The sequence below is a fragment of the Aricia agestis genome, chromosome 19 (genome assembly GCF_905147365.1).
Source record: "Aricia agestis chromosome 19, ilAriAges1.1, whole genome shotgun sequence".
NCBI classification, from domain to species: domain Eukaryota; kingdom Metazoa; phylum Arthropoda; class Insecta; order Lepidoptera; family Lycaenidae; genus Aricia; species Aricia agestis.
The window spans coordinates 12,539,212-12,560,914 of record NC_056424.1 but is presented as its reverse complement, the minus strand read 5'-3'; the positions used below and the strand labels follow the sequence as shown (position 1 = coordinate 12,560,914).

General features: G+C 38.6%; 1 protein-coding gene across 3 annotated transcripts in view; it reads left to right on the top strand.

Moving 5' to 3' along the window:
* LOC121736512 (serine/threonine-protein kinase WNK1-like) overlaps positions 1 to 21,703 on the top strand; it is a 72,599-nt gene that overhangs the window by 8,616 nt on the left and 42,280 nt on the right. Inside the window, exon 1 of one of the 3 annotated variants that reach the window (XM_042127756.1) lies at positions 20,906 to 21,022. The exons of the other annotated variants lie outside the window; for them this stretch is intronic. The gene's annotated coding sequence lies outside the window, so the exon portion shown is untranslated. Of the gene's footprint in view, positions 1 to 20,905; positions 21,023 to 21,703 lie in introns of those variants that run through there. 3 annotated transcript variants of the gene reach the window in all.

Below are 21,703 nucleotides of genomic sequence, written 5' to 3'. Positions count from 1 at the left end.
ACCCAATTTTGATCTTATTTTCATTTCTTTCTAGCTATGATTTGTAAGCATACTTCTCACCAATTTGGTTTTCTATAATTTCTATTGTCTCTCTTATCTGAAATTAGATAAAAGTAGACGATATTTTTCAGACCTTAGCTTTCTCTAATGTCTACCCTAGAATAAGTTTATCGATTCGCTAACAACCTAACGCGGGATCTCACTTTCGCTTCACCGACTCACACTTGGCTCGCAGCCAGAAAGTGCTGGACAATAAAACCGCTCATTTAATAATAAAGAATACTCCAGTGATCAGCAGTATGGTATTGAGTAGTGGCTTTGGGATCCTATGACTCTATTCTTATCAGCTTTTACCTCCTATATTTTGAAGGTCGTCATGCAAGTCTCTAACAATTATATAAAGTTCATAGGCTTTAGAGCTTCTCTCGGAAGAACCAGCCTTCCCCAAAAGTCGTCTGAAAAGGTATTCGATTTTTTTTGGCTTATCACGAGAATAATATATTTGTCTTCGTGTTCTTCAAGACAAAAATTATGCATTCCATTGAAAGAGTAAAAAATATTCACTATGTTTGCTGTACATATACAAGAGATTTCAAGTGGTAGATTCTAGGGTTGTTGAGGAAGAGGAGGAGGAAGAGGAATTGTCACGCGCAAATTTAGAGGATGCGGATGAGGAAGAGGATATTTTTTTGAGGAAGAGGATGCGGATGAGGAAGCGGAAGAGGAAGTACGTCCATATAGTACAGCGTTTCCCAATGTGGGTGATTACGCCCCCTTGTGGGCGCTGAAGATCTAAAGGGGGGCAGTGTGGGACTCAGAAAAAATGGCGGCGTTTTGTAGAGGCTGTGGGGGCTAATATTACCGACAAATTAAGGGGCAAAAGCCCCTTAATTTAAATTAGGAAAAGAAAGTAGGTGAAACAATGGGGGCACTAAAACATATTTTGTTCTCAAAGTGGGCAGTGGACAAAAAGTCTGGGAACCCCTGATATAGCACTACACTTCGGTATCATTTCGGTTTTCGATAGAAATCAAATTATTAGATTATTCGCACTGCGTACGTAGCTGCGTAGTGCGTACACGCGTAAACAAAACAACGCTTGCTATATTATGTCAATAAAATTAAAGCAAGGAACAGCGCGGTTGGCGAGAGAGAAAAGGAACAAGGAACAGCAGCGCCCATTCGGAACAGCAGCGCCCATTCGGTCCGGCATCGCGCTCTGGCGTGTGCGTTGCCATGATTGGATACGCGACGCGCATGCGCAGTGAAATCTATACTAATATTATAAATGCGAAAGTATCTCTGTCTGTCTGTCTGTCTGTCTGTCTGTCTGTCTGTCTGTCTCGCTTTCACGCCAAAACTACTGAACCGATTGCAATGAAATTTTGTACACAGTTATTCTAGAGTCTGAGAAAGGACATAGGCTACATTTTGATGTGGGAAAATATCTTATTTCCATGAAAATATCGATGAAAATGAATTCGCATTGCGCGTGGCCAGCGCTCATCCCGGGGGTCCTGGGTTCGAGTCCCGCAGGCGGAACAAAAAGTTTTCAATGTTCCTGGGTCTTGGATGTGTATTAAAATATTATTTCAAAAATCTTAAATATATTTTATGTATAATATTATAAAAAATCCAGAAATATATCGACGCGATGCAATGAACATTTTAGTTCTAATACGATTCAACAGATGGCGCTTTTTTTTTACTTCGTTGGAACATAAAACTAATCATACTTATTAGTTATTATGTTTTTGTTTATAGTTTTTAATACGTTAGAATATTATGTTTAATAATATTATCACTTGCTATAATAATAATCAATATATCTTATCTTATAGAACTCCTACTGCATTTCTAAGGAGTTCGAGTGTGTTATGTTGGCCTATATTCCATCCAGAAAATATGTCAATGCAATCAACATTTTAATTCTAATGTATGAAAACAGATGGCGCTTTATATTTTACTTCATTATTATAACAGAACTAATCATACGGTACCTACTTTATTATATATTATTGTTTTTATTCATAACTAGCTGTTGCCCGCGACTTCGTCCGCGTGAACTTTAGTTTATAGCGCGCGGTGTCAACAAAATTTGTGTCAAATTTAAAAACTTTTTAAAACCCTGGTAAGTGGTACCCCTCTTAGGGCCGCGAAACACCGGAATGGCAGCGCTGAAAGTGCTCGCCTCGCCGCTGCCATTCCGGTGTAGCGCGGCCCTTAATTAATCAAAATACCCAAAAACAGCTGTGCAGTGTGCACATAATCTGTACTAATATTATGAATGCGAAAGTATCTCTGTCTGTCTGTCTGTCTGTCAGTCTCGCTTTCACGCCAAACGCCAAAACTACCGAACCGATTGTAATGAAATTTTGTATACTGATAGTCTAAAGCCTGAGAAAGGACATAGGCTACTTTTTTACTGGAAAAAAGGGTTGTAAGGGTCGTAAATTTGTTCAAAAAATTCATAATAGATGGCGCCGTGCGTCTTCTACATCGCGCTGACGCTTGCTCAAAAGTCTTTCTATAAGAGGTGGTATCATCCTACATTTAAGTCTCGATTTTTTTCGATTGTTATATCTATTCTACGGTATTAAATAACTCAGTACTTTATCTGTGCAGGCAGTGACGTAACCTTAAGACCAAATTTCACCAACGACTGTTAAAGTTAATGCTCGAATTAGTATCACGTTAGCTGTTTTGTTTTTCATATGAATGAAAGAGAAGACAGGATATTTTAACAAGCTGTTAACACTAACAGACGTTGGTGAAATTGGGGCTAAACCTATCAATGATAAATAGTTTATGGGTAAAGTTGTGTAATTGGGGGGCTAAATAAGCTTTAAAATTTGGCATAATATATAAAGTTTAACATACAAAAATGAAGTACTTATTGTTTGCACACTGCACAGCTGTATTGATTTAAGGGGTACCAGGGTTTTTTTATAAAAGCTTTTGACACCAATTTTGTTGACATCGCGCGCTATAAACTGAAGTCCACGCGGACGAAGTCGCGGGCAACAGCTAGTTCCTCATAAATTCCTCCTAAATTTTGAGGAAGCGATAGCGGAAGAGGATTTTTGTATTTTTATTTATGAGGATGCGGTAACGGTTGAGGAACCCAAATTATTGCGGAACTTCCTCATTATGAGGAAGAGGAAGAGGAATCCTCAGCAACCCTAGTAGATTCAATAAATCGAAATTAGTACTTTGCAACAACGTTTATGAATGTTGAGCAAAAAGTTTGCAAGAATGTATATTTTGCTGCGTAGTATATCATTTAACTGAGGAGTTTAAGACGTAGCTCGTCAAGGGCGTAATGTATGTCCGTCCGTCACACGAGAATCGTTCACTGCGAAACCGCATATTACATTGATCTATAAGTAAGAGCCCCCGCAGACTGCAGACTTTTGGCCGATAGTTTAAATTGGCTCTTGATAAGTATGAAGCTGTATGGAAGTGCGCATTACAACCGATACCGAGCCGGCCGATAATTAAGTTTGATTAGCTATCTAGTATCTATACGATTGCCTTTAAACTTAACTGTCGGCCGATGCTAAATCAGTACGACGTTGTTCCACGCGCGTCTACGACCGATTATTATTTGGTCGGCCGACTCGACAGAAATCCGAATCGTGTAAAATTTTCCATTCAAAAATCTATCGATGTGACACGCTGTGAATCCAATCGGGCGAGAGCAATCGGCCGACTGTTGTCTAGTCTGCGCACTCACCACCAAGTATCAACCCAACTGTTTAGTTGGCGTAGTGTGCGTGCTAAGTGCCAACAGCCCAACCCGAAGACTATCGGCCGATAGTCTGCAGTCTGCGGGGGCTCTTAGTAGTAGTAGTAGTAAGCAGTAGTATTATTCTATTGATACAACGTTTCAATACTTGAATAGTAGGCCATCTAATAATAAAAAAGTTAAGAAATTTAAAAAAAACCGCGCCAAAACAACTTTAAAAAGTAATGAAATAATATTTACTGCCTTTAAGTTCAAATAATTCCTAACATGTGTAAAGTAATATTTTAGTCTATAATTGTCGTCACGGTGCGTCGGGGGACCGCCAAGTAAACTACACCCTACAACCGCCAAGTCACTGATTACCTATCTCGATTCAGATCGCTGTGAATTGATCCTTAAACTTGTTATGTGAAATCAAACATCTACATTAGCGGTCCCCCGACACACCTTGACAACAATTATTATGGACTAAAATATTACTTTACACATGTTAGGAATTATTTGAACTTAAAGGCAGTAAATATTATTTCATTACTTTTTAAAGTTGTTTTGGCGGGTTTTTTTTTTTTTTAATTTCTTAATTTAATTTTATTTCATACTTTTTAAACTTGTATTGGTTATAGTGCAGAATAATTCCTATCAACAGAATCATATTATTCTCATGATCTATTAATGTCCTTTTCGATGAGGCCGTTAATATGAACCCAAACATGAAACCTCTACTTTGGGTTCATACGAAGCTCGGTTCCTATAGAATCCAGGTGATGCTATCGCAATTATATGAGCCCAAACACGAAACAACTGCTCTAAGTTGGCGAGGAATTGGATATCCTATTGATTACCAGGTGATGCTGCAGCACCAGGTCAACTTTCTATTATTATGTATATACGTATATTGTATATTCACAAATGTCATGAACTAGAATGAAATATAAAACCCATCAAACGACTACAAGTTGCTAACGGCCTTTCATGAACCAGATAAACCCTGATTGTCCAGCACTGAGCAGGCTGATGATGATGAACTATAGCTAAGAACACTCTCGATCATGTCAGCTTTCAAACAAAAAAACTAGATCAAAATCGGTCCACCCGTTTGGATGCTACGACGCCACGGACAGATACACACACAGACAGACAGACACACACGTCAAACTTATGACACCCCTCTTTTTTGTCGGGGGTTAAAAAATAAGAGGTAAAAGAGTCTGCCGTCGTGAACCAGTCAACTGTCGCCAGCAGTATTTCCGGACAAACCTTTAAGAAGCGAGCGTACCTATTCCCTATTAAAAGGCCGGCAACGTCCCTGCAACTCTTCTGATGTTGCGACTTTACGAGCCGTTTGCTCCATAATTTTATTTAAAAAAAAGTAGTGAGTGTCTATAGACGGCGGTTAATCAGGTGAACCGTTCGCTCGTTTCCAGTTTAATTTCACAAAAGTGATGTTTTGCTATAATCATGCAAGAACCCGTATTCAATGATTACCTCGCTCCGGTTCTCCGACGACGATTTCGACGAATCTGCGACGTCTGTTTTCTTCGCGTTTTCCTCGACAGTTTTCCCGATAATTTGTCCAATGCGACTAGTTTTAATTCTAGACCGTATTTAGACTGGACTGTGGAATTCAAATGTTGGCAATTGCATAGACAAGTTCTTGTTTTTTGTTTCAAACGCTTGCCTTAGCAGTGAAAATACAAAGATGTTGTTTCAGCACCTTTTGCGTCAAATAAACATTGTAGCTTTGATTAAAAACGAAAATCACCTGTTATTTATTTAAAGCACATAAATTATTTTTGATTGCGCACATTGATGCAGAATGCAGATGCACACATAAAAAGTGTAGAGCTATGTATGTCTTTTCCCGTTTTCCAACCCTACCCTAACCTAACCCTAAATTGTCGATTTTATAAATCATTTTTATACTTGAAAATAAGCCCCGAATTGTTTCATTTTCTAGACATAAATACTACATTACATTTCCAAGGATCCAACCTAGCGAAAACGAATTTTCTCGATAGAAAAAAATCACAAAGATGCATCTAATTTTCACGAGTTTTGCATATATTTTCATAACCGTGCATTAAACTATGTTAATATTTTAACACATTGTATAAAATTCTATCATTGAGAATCTGACCTAGCGGATTTTTAAAATGTTGTATATATCGAGTTATTGAGCAAAAACTAATTTGGCGATGTATCCGCGTCATCCTTTTTCACCTGGCATATGAAAGAGTGAGTGTGATGTGAAGAGAGAAGGACGATGTTTGATTTTTTTTGCGTTAGTCGCCCTCTTAACATAATACGCCACTAAAAACTCTTAACCCCTTCAATGTCACCATTTTGGCACTTGTATTTTCTTTTGGTAAGACCTTCTTCCTTACGCTATGAGCCTATGACGTAACGCGTGGATGGCTTCGTAGCTGAAATCGTTTAACAATTCAGCACCTTTCGATTGTTAGGTAAGCTATGCTATATAAGCTACTCGAATCCTTGGGAATAAGGGGCACACAATTAAAATTATTTAAAAGCTACCTAGAGAAGCGCACTCAATGTGTGAAGGTTGACAGTGTACATAGCTCATTTGAAAATAATACTAATTATGGTGTTCCACAAGGAAGTATTTTAGGCCCAACACTGTTCTTAATATACATAAATGATCTGTGTCAACTAAAATTAGACCGTGGCATAATCATATCATACGCTGATGACACAGCACTTGTTTTTTCTGCTAGCACATATCGCGAAGTTTTCGAGTATGCACAGCAAGGTTTTAATATCGTAAATAATTAATGGCTATCGACTCATTTATTAACATTAAACGCCGAAAAGACTAAATACATAAAGTTTTCGATGCGTAAATCCACCACAGCAATTACTAACCAGCCACTATATGCACATCTTTGCACAACATTCTCTAATATGGCATGCACATGTCCTAGTATTGATGGGATCAACAATATAAAGTATCTAGGTATAATAATATATGAAAATCTGTCTTTTAGGCCTCATAGAGATAAACTATGTGAAAAAGTTCGTAAGTTGATGTTTATATTCAAGAAACTTGTCATATACTAGACCAACATTTAATCAAGCAGGTGTATTTTGCTTTATGTCAATCGATACTAACTTATTGTAATCTTGGGGAGGAGTAGGAAAAACGCTGTTATTAACTGTTGAAAGAGCACAAAGGGCAATAATCAAAATATTGTTACGGTACATGGTATACGGACACGTGGTGCGCAAGTACATACTCGAACCTTCTAAAAAGGTCCAATGTTTGTTTACGTGTTTACCCTTTATTTGTTAGCGTGTTTGAATTTAGACCTTATGCCTGAGTCCATAAGGTATAAATTAAATTCAACTTACTGCACTTATCGCAAGGACGGCAGTTTTATTGTGGTACATGCCCGAGCCGCCTAGAAATTTCCCACGGTTGTTTACTTGTTTACGTGAATCGGGAAATTTCTGGAATTCGTCTCGCCATATAAAAAGAGCCGCAGGCAGGCCCGGCAATTGAGTTCAATCTGAGCGATCTTCAAGGCGACATCAAGTGATCAATAGTGAGTGAACCAGTGAAACCTGCGACTTGGCTACGACCTAGGACAGTGATAGTGCTTAGTGATTGGACCTAGTGATTTGTGTTTGGACTTAGTGCTAAGTGTTGTGACCTAGTGTTTAGTGCAGTGTTAATAAAGTCATCAAGAGAGTCACCAGGTCTTTCTCTCCAAATCCTCGAACCCTAGCACGTAACAACTGGTGTCAGAAGTGAGATTTGGAGATGCCATTGTCTCCGAGAGAGGACTTCAAGGGGAGTGTCAGGACAGGGGCGCAGCGAGCTGCTGCCATTGACTCCGAGAGAGGAGTTGCGGAGGCCACACCCACTGGGGACCAAGCTCCGCCCACTGAGGGACAGGCCCCACCTACTGGCCCCGCCCACCAGGCTCCGCCCACTGACCACGCCCACCAGGCCCCGCCCAATTTGGGCGAAGCCCCGCCCACTGGCTCCGCCCACTGGCTCCGCCCACCAGGCCACGCCCACTCTGGCCACACCCACTGGCTCCGCCCACCAGGCCACGCCCACTCAGACCACGCCCACTGGCCCCGCCCACCAGGCTCCACCTACTCAAGTCCTGCCTGCTCAGGCCCCGTCGACCAGCTCCATCCATCCAGCCACGCCCGTTGTTTCTACGGCCCCTCAAATGGCTCCTCAATTAGAAAGCATAATTGAGTTAATTCAGGCTTTGCAAGATGCCCAAGACCGCAAACTCAGCGCTTTGCAAGATTCTCAAAGGGCAATGATGGAGTCACAAGACCGCAAGCTCGGCGCTTTGCAAGAGTCACAAGAACGCAAGCTCGGTGCTGAAATCAGAGCGATTCGAGAATCACAAGAACAACAAAAAGACCTCCAAGAAAAAGCGCTTGGAGCTATAAAGGATGTCAGTGACACGGTGGTTAAGCTTCGTAAAGATGTCGACGTAATGAAAGAACGAGTTACTGGGTTAGAGACGGTTGTGGAAAATTTGAAAACCGGATTCACAGAACTACAGAAGAGAGTAGTGCGCCTAGAAACTACGGGAGTTGCAGTGTCTAGTGGAGTCACTGGTGTGGCGCAAGGACCAAGAGTAAAGGTGCCACCGTACGACGGCACTACTTCTTGGAACGCTTATCGTCGGCAATTTCAGACTGTTGCTACCGCAAACGGATGGACGGAGGAGCAATGCTTGACCGCTCTCACTGTTGCACTCAGAGGGCAAGCTGTGTCGGTTCTGGAGGCACTGCCACATACGGGAAATGGTTTCCAAGACCTGATGGAGGCACTGGAATCCAGATACGGGGAGCGACACCTGGAGCACGTGTTCCGTGCCCAACTGCGTGTCAGAGTCCAACGTTCAGGAGAAGGACTTCAACAATGGGCGTTGGAAATTGAAAAACTCGTCAGGAAGGCATATCCAGGAGCCGACACCAAGATGGTCGACACAAATATTGTTCAAGGATTTGTCGACGGAATCAAAGACTTGGAGGTCAGGGCTGCAGTAAGACTTGGTCACCATACCTCGCTAAAGGAAGCATTAGCGCATGCTTTGGAAGTCGAGGCTGTGCGCCATGACATACGGCAGACCCATAAGATCCACAAGGTCTCTGAAGAAGTCAAGGAAGTTAAGGCTTCTACGAGGAAAAGACTTGAAGCCATGTGCTATAAGTGTGGTGAGAGGGGCCATCTTCAGCTAAACTGTCCGCAGAAGAAGACCCAGATGGCAAGGATAAAAAGGATCGAGGAACAAATGGAGGAGTTGAAGAAGCAAGCGGTTTCGTCCCCTACCCGGAGTCATGGGGAACGAATAGAATCCAGAACTAAGGGGCGAGTACTGGATGACGCGGAGAAAGCCCCGGTAACTGTTACCTCCCAGGCACGGAGCGGAACAAAGGGAACAAGTAATTTGGGGCACATGGAGAATGAAGCTATGAGAAAGGCTCAAGAAAAAGATGACGACCTTCGGCACATCATCACATGGAAGAAACGGGGTGACATAAAACCAATCTGGAGTGAGGTTGCACCCACTGGCGCTGTCACTAAGGCGTACTGGGAGCAATGGGACAGTCTGATACTTCAGGACGGACTACTCTACCGGAAATGGCAGAAGGCTAACGGCAGAGAGTTCTATTTTCAGATAATTGTCCCAAGGGCAAGAGTACCAGATGTTCTCCGCGAGATACATGAGGGCGTATCAGGGAGTCATCTAGGCGTCAAGAGGATGCTAAGGAAAGTGCGAGAACGATTCTTCTGGTTGCATTGGAGAGATGATGTGCAGGATTGGTGCCACAGATGTATTACTTGCGCTGCTGTAAAGGGACCACAGACCAGGAGTAGTCGTAGGAACCGTCTGGCGCGTTACCATGGCAGTAACAATGATGCTCGGGACGAGCATCTCTAAGAGGGGAGTAGTGTTACGGTACATGGTATACGGACACGTGGTGCGCAAGTACATACTCGAACCTTCTAAAAAGGTCCAATGTTTGTTTACGTGTTTACCCTTTATTTGTTAGCGTGTTTGAATTTAGACCTTATGCCTGAGTCCATAAGGTATAAATTAAATTCAACTTACTGCACTTATCGCAAGGACGGCAGTTTTATTGTGGTACATGCCCGAGCCGCCTAGAAATTTCCCACGGTTGTTTACTTGTTTACGTGAATCGGGAAATTTCTGGAATTCGTCTCGCCATATAAAAAGAGCCGCAGGCAGGCCCGGCAATTGAGTTCAATCTGAGCGATCTTCAAGGCGACATCAAGTGATCAATAAAGAGTGAACCAGTGAAACCTGCGACTTGGCTACGACCTAGGACAGTGATAGTGCTTAGTGATTGGACCTAGTGATTTGTGTTTGGACTTAGTGCTAAGTGTTGTGACCTAGTGTTTAGTGCAGTGTTAATAAAGTCATCAAGAGAGTCACCAGGTCTTTCTCTCCAAATCCTCGAACCCTAGCACGTAACAATATGTAACTTTCGATCTTTTCTTTTCCCTACTAACCAGCTTTATACGTCATTTGAAGTACTAACAGTTCGTCAGCTTTTCATTCTAAACGTAGTACTAAAGCAACACATATCTCTACCCTTCTACCCGGATTCCATCAACAAAAGGCGGAAAGATATCGTTTGTCCACTAGAAATAAATACAAAACATGCTTTTGCTGATAAGTACTACATATTTTTAGGTCCTCTTCTTTATAAAAGAATAAATGCCCTGTTAAATATATATTCTGTTAATTATTTTAATTGTAAATTAAACCTTAAAAAATTTCTTCAAAATATGTCTTATGAGGAAACAGAAAAACTTCTAGTGGTTTTGCAATAAATGAACATTAGAATAAGATTAAGTAAGTATAATATTGTGTAATAATAAATTAATATTAGTATAGGCAATTTAAAACTATAATAATTATAGTTAGTGTAACTACTTAATTTAATTTGTAACTTTAAGGCATAGCTATAGTTTGTATCGCAATAATTATTGTAGCACTAATTTTAGCCTGAAACACAGGGTATCCTAGTTCAGGCAATACTATAATCATTAAATTTGTACTTATTTAGTTTAAGTAGCTCTAATATAATAATTGTATCTCACCATCATTGTAAATACTAAATAAATATTATTATTATTATGGCAGGTTGTGTGGCATCTATGTAGGTTGTTGGCATTTTCATGAGCCGACAGTTGCGTCATACTGCGGACTTCCCTGGATCGACTATTGGATTCTTAGTTGTTACATGATCAAATAGTAAATACACCCAGTGCCCTGATTCGGTTGTACAAAACGTACTAATATTATAATGCGAAAGTGTATCTGTCTGATACCTCTTCACGCCCAAACCGTTGTTTGGTATGGAAATACTTTGAGTCCCGGTAAAGGACATAGGATACTTTTTATCCCGGAAATTGTACGGTTCCCGCGCGATAAACGAGGCTGTGAACGTCATCTAGTTAAACAAAATATGTACCTTCGATTCAGTCCAGTCAAATAATAAGATAGCATTCTGTATATTTTAGACGGTTCTTTTTTGTTATCAATATGCCATTTAGCTGGATGGTTGCTCAACTAAATACATTAATTCATTCAATTAAAAATTCTTTTTCTCCTTTTTCTCCAGAAGAGTTTGTCTTTGAAATTTGATGATCAGACTATTTATTCAAGAAGAAAACATTTTCACAACACATTAGATAATATTTAAGAGTATTCGTTTTGTTTTTAGTTGGTTGGCCAAATTGCCGAACAGACTTACACTGTGTCGATCAAAGCACATAAAACTGCGATGTTTATTGTTCTTGTCGCGATCGTGGATTCGGAAACTATAAATTTTCGTCATATGATTCGAAGAATGCGCCCAAAATAGATCATTGTTCGAGACTAGGAAAATCATTGTTTTGTCTTAGGCATTCAGAAATTGCTGGTCTTTTTTCTTACGTCCCCTGTAACTTAAGTAGAATTACGGCTTGACGAACGAAAAAGGACCATGGGAAGAAACGTCCCCACCAACCAACAGATTAGAAACACGTGCCATTTGAAACATTTTTGGCGAAGTTTTTTTTAAATAAACCCAAGTTTTAAACTAACACAAGTACTTTATATTTTTAAAATCGAGACGTAACCCACGACTGTTGAAGGGTGGAGACAGGGTTCATACAAAATCCCCCATGGTCCCTTGCCGAATAAAAATAAAAATTGCCATGGACCAATACCGACGTTTGTAACGTATTAATTTTCGACTGTCAAAAGCTTTTTTGGATTTCGATTCTCAGACCTCGAATATTGCCTCGAATTCAGGCTGTTCCTCCCGTGCGAAAGAAGTAAAGGTGTATGCAGTATGCGCGAGTGAGGCGGCATGTAATCGAAGACGTGGGAGAGCCATGCTTCGGCACGAATGGGCCGGCTCGACCGGAGAAATACCACGTCCTCACAGAAAACCGGCGTGAAACAGCGCTTGCGCTGTGTTTCGCCGAGTGAGTGAGTTTACCGGAGGCCCAATCCCCTACCCTATTCCCTTCCCTACCCTCCCTTATTCTGTTCCTTTTGTATCCCTACCTTCCCCTATTACCCTATTCCCTCTTAAAAGGCCGGCAACGCACCTGCAGCTCTTCTGATGCTGCGAGTGTCCATGGGCGACGGAAGTTGCTTTCCATCAGGTGACTCGTTTGCTCGTTTGCCCCCTTATTTAATAAAAAAAAAAAAAGAAATTCCAGATATGAAAGGTGCTTGTACAAATATTTTTTACTCATTGTAGTGTGTGCCTCGCCTTCCTATACAATGTTAGCATAAGTAGTTTTTTAATCGGACTCCTATGCCAACTGGCGACTCTGCCATGCAATGTGCAGGCTTATTGTTGTTTCACATTAATATGATGACAATTATTATAAGGTTTTTCGTGGTTCTACGTGATGATTGCCCCTATACGTTGTATATTACGGCATTCATCATGTGATTTATATGACTTGTACAATAGATGAGAAGTCAGTTTTCCTAAACCCCGAAGTATTGACCCTAGTGATTCAGTGCACTTCGTCATTTGTTTAGCGAATGCGACATACTTTTGAAACATTTCTGTGTAACTTATCTTAAGCCGTAAGTGTTTCCGATAGTGCAATATATTTTCTCAGTAGGAATTACTCAATTTTTTAATAATTCCATTTTAGTAAACAATAAAAACTAGAAAATGTTTTCGCGACAATTTTGCGAGCGAGCGAGCGAGATCGAACATCGATTCAGTGTCGTGAATCGATGTTCGATCGATCGATGAAAAAAGATGTTCGTTGCCAAACTCCTCTGAAGTACGAAATGGACCGATTTTAATGATAACTTGTGTGCTTATCGGGTAGGTATGCGGTTTGAGAATCGGCCGATAACTCTTTTCATACCCGAAATAAAGTTAGTAGTAAAAATAACGTTTGCCGGGTTAAATAGTGTTTTCATAAATGTACTTGTAAATACATGTAGAGTGTTGGTGATGTGGCTTTCATCTGGCAACATTATCAGTACAGCCGTCGCCTGTCGCCCGGCTAAGTTTAGAAGTCGATAAATTGAAATAACGCTTACACCTAGTAATAACGACCTTTTCGAGAGAATTACGTCACCCAGATAACCTATCATCCTTTCTCGGTAGCACAGTCTTCGACAGATAAAGATAACTAATTTCGGACCTTATTGCCATGGTAATAACCAATAAGATGGTATATTATCAACGACCGTCCATTCGTACATTGCACCGCTATATAAGGGCAGGCGCAAGGTAAAATTCAAAACGCATCGCAAATTAATATCCATAAAATATGACACTTTATAAGCTTTTATGCCGCCGAGTGCTGACAGACACGTAGTCAAACGTAGAACAAAACTTCCTGATTACTGTCTATGATTATGTTATCTCTAGCGTGAACACATTGCAGCTATAATATAATATGATATATCTATTTATTAATACGTGAGCCAAAAACTTTGTATCCCTTTTGACGAAAAATGGGGAAACGTAGGTGAATGAATTTTTGCACGGCTATAGTTATCGAGCTAATATTATTTTGCAATTATGCTTTTGTCATACCTTTTTTCAACAAATTAAACATTACACACACTACAATACACCCACTAGGAAAAATTACAGATTTTTGAGTGACAAGCTTATACATACGAATTATACTCTTTTATTTATGGTTGAAGTCTGTTGACAACAAGGTGACAAATTGAAAATAAATGATAATTTTTTTTTTACTGAGTCTTAGATACTATTAGACAATGCTTAAACACGGCCAGTCTGAGATCAGCTGAGTCCCAGAGACAAGAGTTACAAAATATAGGTAGTAGTCCTATAAATGTCGTTGAAACTAAGGTCGAATTTCGACCATTGGGCGATCTCTAGTCCTATTAAAAACAAAATTAATCATGTTAGCAAATGAGTTTTTTTTAAATTAAATCAACTATATAAAATGGATTATAATATTATCACTTGACACTTCGGAATTTTTAATAGAGCTTTCAATTTAGATATATTATGGCGATTGGCCATACATAATGTTTTAATATGATTGCAATGTTTACATAGAAATTACTGGGCCGATAAGTTATTTGTTTACATGACTTAGTATTCTTTGATCTATAATTAAAATAATTAGAGAGTCAGCGAACTATTAAACATGTATCAGTGAAATTAAAGGCATCGTATCTCTACTTTGGTCGGGTTATGTCAAATCTCATGTCAAATCAATGATACTGCCGTACTCAGAGACATTTAATGATTAAACTTCAATTTAATGAAGAGTTTGACAGATAATGTATACAGGGCTTATGTCAAAATCTTCAATAAGGTGACGCCTTGATAATTTGGCTGCAGCGATATCGATTTTTCTCAACAATGACTAAAGCTAAGAAATTAAAGTTCATTGTCAGTATTCATCATGTCTTTATCTTTGAATTACCCATTTGTACATAGATTAGTTCAAGCATACACTACAATTTGTCCATGGCTTATTAATATTAGCTCGTCTGTCGAGCGCCCAAAATGGGCGTCTTACTCTAAGGCTGGCCTCACACAGCCGGAATTTCATAATCGGAAATTCATATTATTAATTCAGAAAGACCGGAATACCATACAATATCAGTACGCTCCACACACATTCTGATTTTTTCAGATTATGAATTTCATAGATCGATCTGTAAGAATATGAATTTCCGATTATGAAATTCCGGCTGTGTGAGGCCAGCCTTAGACTATTCAAAAGTATTTTCGAAAAGGAAAAAAAATCCAGGAAAGGTTAGATTTTTAAGGTTTTATTGTTATCCCATACATTTCTTTAAAATATGAAAGAATATACTAAAATATAAAACTTTCCTTAAGTTTGCCATATACGATTACTTTCTAGAAATGATTCCTTACCAGCAACACTATAAATTGATGCAATAATATAGGGTGTTTTTTTGTGATTTTTTCTTACCTTCTACCCTCATTAACTTTTTTCTCCTATGGCTTAGAGATTTTTCGTCATACAATAAAATGTTCAACTTTTCAAGCCCTTTAATTTGGTTTATGTCTCAACGTGCTACATTGGTGGGTACGAAGTGCCCCTCCTTCTTTATTTATGGTTTATAAATTACGCTACAAAAAACATTTTGTCGCTTACGCCCTTTCCATTTCTTGCTGTTCCGTTTCTTGTTCTCTATGAGAGGCCGGCCCGCCTCTCATTGAAAACAAACGATCTAAACATATATCCAAAACGATTTTTTACTTTAACGCGGCGTCACCTTAAATTACAGTGTAACTAATATTCATCTCGTGTGGCAGTAAGGCGCAGCGCAGACGACAGACTATCCGTGACGCACTTTTTAGTCCGTGGAAATAAAACATATGCAATTATATGCAGTTGCAGTAACGCACACGTCTACGCTGCGCGTCGTGTGCGTTACTACATATAATTGCATAGGTTCTATTTCCACGGACTAAAAAGTGCGTCACGGATTGGAACCAAAACAAGTTGGACGTCTTCCGTCCGAACCTATAAATACATTAATTCTCGATATTTAAGACTTAATTTTGCCATTATGAAATTAGCACTTGGGCTATTCATGCGTCTAGATCTTAAAACCTGTTAGTGCATAAACAATACCTAACATATCCAGTATCTTATGTAATGTTACAAATTATCTTACATGACCACTCTGACATATTATGCGCAATAACTATTTAGTAAATGGATGCTGGTGTGACTGGAATACTGCATGTCGTCCGCAACTTTGCTGCGACAAAATTCACTTATCATTTTCCTATTTAGGGTTCCTAACCCAAAGGGGAAAAACGGGACCCTATTTGTAAGACTTCGATGTCTGTCCTTCTGTCCGTCTGTCTCCAGACTATATAGACATCTGAAATTTTCACAGATTGTGTATACCTATCTGTTGCCATTATAACAACAAATACTAAAAATATAATAAAATTGATATTTAAGGGGATCCCATACAACAAACGTGATTTTTTCGGCATTTTTTGCTTGATATCAATAATGCCAACTTGAAATTTTCACAAAATCCTCAATTTTATGTGTACTTTAATAACAAATAATAAAATTAAAATAAAATAAATATTTAAGAGGGGCTCCAATACAAAAAAGTAAAAACACAATTTTTGGCCTATTTTGCTCTATAACGGTACGGAACCCTTCGTGCGCGAGTTCGACTTGCACCTGGCTGATTTTTTTTCTAATTTCCTGGGTCAAAAGCAGCTATCCAAAACCATTTTTAAGACCATAATATTGTGTGTCCATGCCAGATTTCATGAGAATAGGTTCAGCAGTTTATTAAATAGGAAGAGGCTTAAGAGGTAACAAACAGACGCATTAACATAGTGTGCGCTGGTCCTTAGTTCTAATATCTTTGGAAAAAAATAGTCTATTATAAAGATATACTTAATATTAGTATAAATATTTCAAAAATCTCACAATAAATTAATATTTTGAGATTATAATATTTTTCCCATAAAGATAAGAAGGTCTAGACATCTCAGATTTTTTAAAGATCATTTGCCTTTTATACCTACAAAACAATTTAAATGTGTCGCTAAAATTTTAAATCTTTGCATCCTTTTATGGCATGGCTGCATGGTAACTATGAAGATAATTATTATGTAGGTAAAATAAGCATTATGTCATTATTCATTACAAAATAATAATTTGTGGACCACTAGATGCTTCGTCACGAATAGGCTGGCTTGACCGGAATACTATGGCTTCACATAAAGCCGTCGTTTTAAAAAGAAAAAAAAAATAGAAAGGAAAAGGTAATCGGTCCTTTGTAGAAAGGATATGTTATGTAACCGATAAACCATGCATAAAACACGTTCGTAATACTTAAACGTTAATTAGCATTGACGACGCCAATACCATGGAGTGCCCTGTGCCATGGACATAGAGAACGAATTAATCACATAAAATATAAATTAAATGAGTATGTGTGCAGAGATTCAGAGATACAATATCTTAATAATTACAAGGTAGATTGTAATAGAAGTAAGTGCTGAAAATAATACTGCTAATTCCTTCTTTACAAAGTTTTGTAGTCTCTGGAAAATTCAGTTCTCTAATAGGTCTAATAAGTAATAAGCGACCTTACTTGCTTTAGCTGCCTCTAGACAAAGTTCCTAAAAAAATATTTAAACAATAGAGGAAACAGGAGGAGGACATGATAGATACCGCATGTGTATGTACTCCCAAACGACGAGCAATGCTCGTCTTTCGAAAGTCTGTTCTTTAGTCTGCTATCGCGTCGGAATCGGACGTCAATCGGAATTTTAAAAATGCCTAAATGCCTTAAAGTGCCATATTGGGCTGTAGAAATTCAAATAGAAACGTTGGCTTAGATAATGGACACTTTTCTTATCATCGGTACGTCACAGTAGCTATAAAAAAGTGGCACGCTCGTTTTCATACAAATGGAGCGACATGCGGTATCTATCTTGATCTATGTCTATGGTTAGAATATTAAATCTTTTGACCATTATTCTCGCCTACCATGACACTTTTGTCATGGTAGGCGAGAATAATAATTAATATAGTAATTATTAATAATTATAGAGTGTTCCCTATAATATTATTTAAACGCCATCAATTAACTGGACTTGTTCTGCGTATATAACTGGCCACTGGGCTTATACTTTTTCTGAAATGTAGACCCCACAATTTTCATTTATGAGTCCAAGGAAACTCCAGTGGCGAAAGTGACAGCCATGCTGCTAACCGCTGGAAAGTAAAAAAAGCGACTATACCGCAAATACCGCCTTCACGTCCACGATCCATATCACATCAGAATACCAAAGATTATTGCTCCAAACTCTATGTCTGAGTGAACTGTATGTATGAGACGCGACTCAGAAATTACAAATTTCCCGACTACACGGCTGAGTCGCCACTGGCGCCGCTGACTAATACGTGGTCGCAGTCATGTATACTGCTCATCGAAATACCATCCTATGGAACGATACAGTTGACAGCTCAAAAATTGCTCGCTCAAAAAATTGTATTGAAAGTTTTATGACCGACCGACCTAATATGGCAACCAACTAAAATAACGCCTTAAGGCCATCCCCTGAGCAACCGGCCTTGACCATACATTTGCCGCGTTGTCGAGATCGCGTCAAAACCCGATTTTTATTACTGATCTTCAAAATTGACCTAAAAAAAATCAAACGTCCAATATGTAGTTATTGAAATTGTCGATCTATTGCCGTGTATCTATAAAGAGTCAGGAGTTCTCTCAGCACCTTCCGAACCATGGTATACCTTGGTGTAAAATTTTACTTGTTCGTAGCATATTATGCTTAGAATACTGTTCACGAAATCGAAGTCACCACATGTTTCCATATTAATTTTGAGGGATTCCCTCGATTACGTATGGATCCCTTCATCAGGTCACCACTTTTATCAATGTGGTACCAAATTGGGATGATAACCTATACACCAAAAGAAAAATTTTGAAAATCGGTTCACAAACAGCGGAGTAATCTTTGAACAAAATAAAATCGGCCAAGTGCGACTCGGACTCGCGCACGAAGGGTTCCGAACCGTTATAGAACAAAAATAGGCCAAAAATTGTGTTTTTTGTATGGGAGCCCCCCTTAAATTTTTATTTTATTTCAATAATATTATTCTTTAATATTAAAGTACACATATTAACAAAGGACTTTGTGAAAAATTCAAGTGCCTATCTTTTGCCATTATTGATATAGAGCGAAAAAGGCCGAAAAAATCACGTTTGTTGTATGGGAGCCCCCCTTAAATATTAATTTTATTTTGTTTTCAGTATTTTTTGTTATAGCGGCAACAGATATACACATTACACAATCTGTGAAAATTTCAGAAGTCTAGCTATAGCGGTTCTTGAGATACAGCCTGGAGACAGACAGACGGACAGACAACGAAGTTTTAGTAATACCCTTTGGGTACGGAACCCTAAAAAACTAACATAACACCTCTTCCATTTTTAAAGTCGGTTAAAATTCGCCTTAGATATGTTATTCTGATGTTGGTGCTATATGATTGTAAAGTTTTATTAAAATTCATTCATTAGTTTTTGCGTGTAAGAGTAACAAACATACATACAGGATATAGAGGCGGGTCACGCCACTATTTACGTCTTGTGAATCGTCAATCGTGATCTCGCGGTGTAGCGGCCAAACCGCTCGGTCGCGTAGACGCATACATATTAAATAGAGCTTCAGTGTTCATTTCGTGAAACCATTTTCTTGACTCAGTAACGCTTCCATAAAACAGTATTTCGATTATACTACATACACGGCAATGTGGCTCTCCAGACATAATTCATCACAATATCGTATGTCTCTTTCGCACACTATCACATCTCTGTCATCTCTGTTTAGGGGCTCGATTCTACTTTTTTTTAAATTTTCTTTTTTGATCCAGTCCATTTCCTATCAAACTATTCATGAGATGTCACCAACATTTTTTACGTGGGCTTAAGAGAATAATTTATAATAATTTTGCTCTAGCTTGCGGGCTCTATTTCTTGTGCCCTACCAAAACACGTTACATACACCAAGCTATTCTTACAAACTAACCCTCTTATTAATAAACGCCCTATAAGCTTTGAATAGTTATACAGTGTTTTGTCTTCTTCAATCCAATTAAAAATTTCACTTGTGTGACAGGAACAAAACACTATATAACTATTCAAAGCTTATAGGGCGTTTATTAATAAGAGGGATAGTGTTTAAGTATAATAATGAATTTCATACTTGTTACAACTTACAACTGACCGAGATCCACTTTGGGTCCCTGAGCTATCGTAGTAGGTACGTACGTCAGCTACGAACTTACGATTTAAACTCGATACAATATACATAAATCATTCTATTCTCATATTACTTCATTGGTTATGCCCAATTCATGTTAGATATAAGCGAAGTATTAACGCTTCAACTCGAACGAGAACAATAGATTTCCAAGAATCCGCGATCGATTCGTGTTTTATCTCATGGGACAGTTTTAGAGCTATCTAAAAATAATGTTTTCTCAATAGTATGTGCCTTATCGTGTAGTTTATAAACATCCTATGAGCGTTCTTCACGCGGCCAACGAGAAACGCAGCGTTTTCCCAAAAATTAGTTAAATCGCATGCCTCACAAGTTTTTAATGGATTCCTGTTGATAAAAACATTCGACATGTGACGCTTAGAAAATATTTTGTAATTAAATTGATTCTGAATAAAAATATTTAATTTTGATTTTCATAATGATACTGAAACAACATTTTTGTATGCTTATCGCTAGTCTGATTGTCAATAATTATTTTATCTGATTAATCTGTCTAGAAACTTTTCTAACGTATAAGACTAGACGAGTAGAAGTTTAGCATTTCGTTACCTATTTAGGTACTCAGATGAAAACAGCGACCCATATTATGGCATAGCCCATGAGCGCAAACTGCAAAGTTGCAGGTTTCCTTGCTTTCGCTATATTCTTGATATCATTTATACGTGGATTGTTTATTAATGAGCCACGTTACGTTTTATCAGCGTCTATAAATAGAACCGCGTGCGGTGTGACGCGCCTTGCGGTGATGCGTTCTGAACCTTTATCACCGTTTGTTATGAATGGAGCAGTGTAAGTGAAGCACTTGTTGCTGGTGGACCGATAGTGTGCGGAGATGACTTGTGTGTGCAAACTCTGTGAATTCCTCTGTGATATCTGTCTGTTGTGCATTTAGATTTTGGATTGCTCTATCGTTGGGTATGTAAGGAATAAGATGAGTGAGGAAGGTGTTGTCATTTTGTTGCGTATAAAACTAGACCTCCGTTGCGCCAAAATGCGTTGATCGCGCGGGATCCAAACATTTTACCGGGTTAAAAAGTATTCTATGTCCTTTCCCGGTACTCAAAGTATCTTCATATCAAATTTCAGCAAAATCGGTTCAGTGCTTTGGGCGTGAAGAGGTAACAGAAGAGAAACACACTTTTGCATCTTATAATATTAGTATGGAATATGGATATTGGAAATATCCAATTTTAACACTATCCAATAGTGTTAAAAGTTTGTGGATAGTACATAGGTAGAGAGCCCGTAGAGTTCTACTGCCAAAACAGTAAGAGGCAGGCTAAAATCTTATACTTACTAAGATCCTCCTATAAGTCGAGTGGGCGAACCAGAAGAATCGTGGGCCTTGGCAACTTCGATTTTAATCCCTTGTTTTTTTGCCTATGTTTTTAAGCATTAACTTACCATTATTTATAAACATAGACTGACGGAGGATGTGTTTGTCGATAAGGAAAACGTAATAGCTACTTAAATAAATAATTATTTAAGTAAACATAAATCTCTTTTATTACTAAAAACCATATCAAGTGTAACGGAAAAGTGCTACATATTTATTATTTTGTTTTGTTTCTGTTATTTGTAGTTTATGTCTTCCTT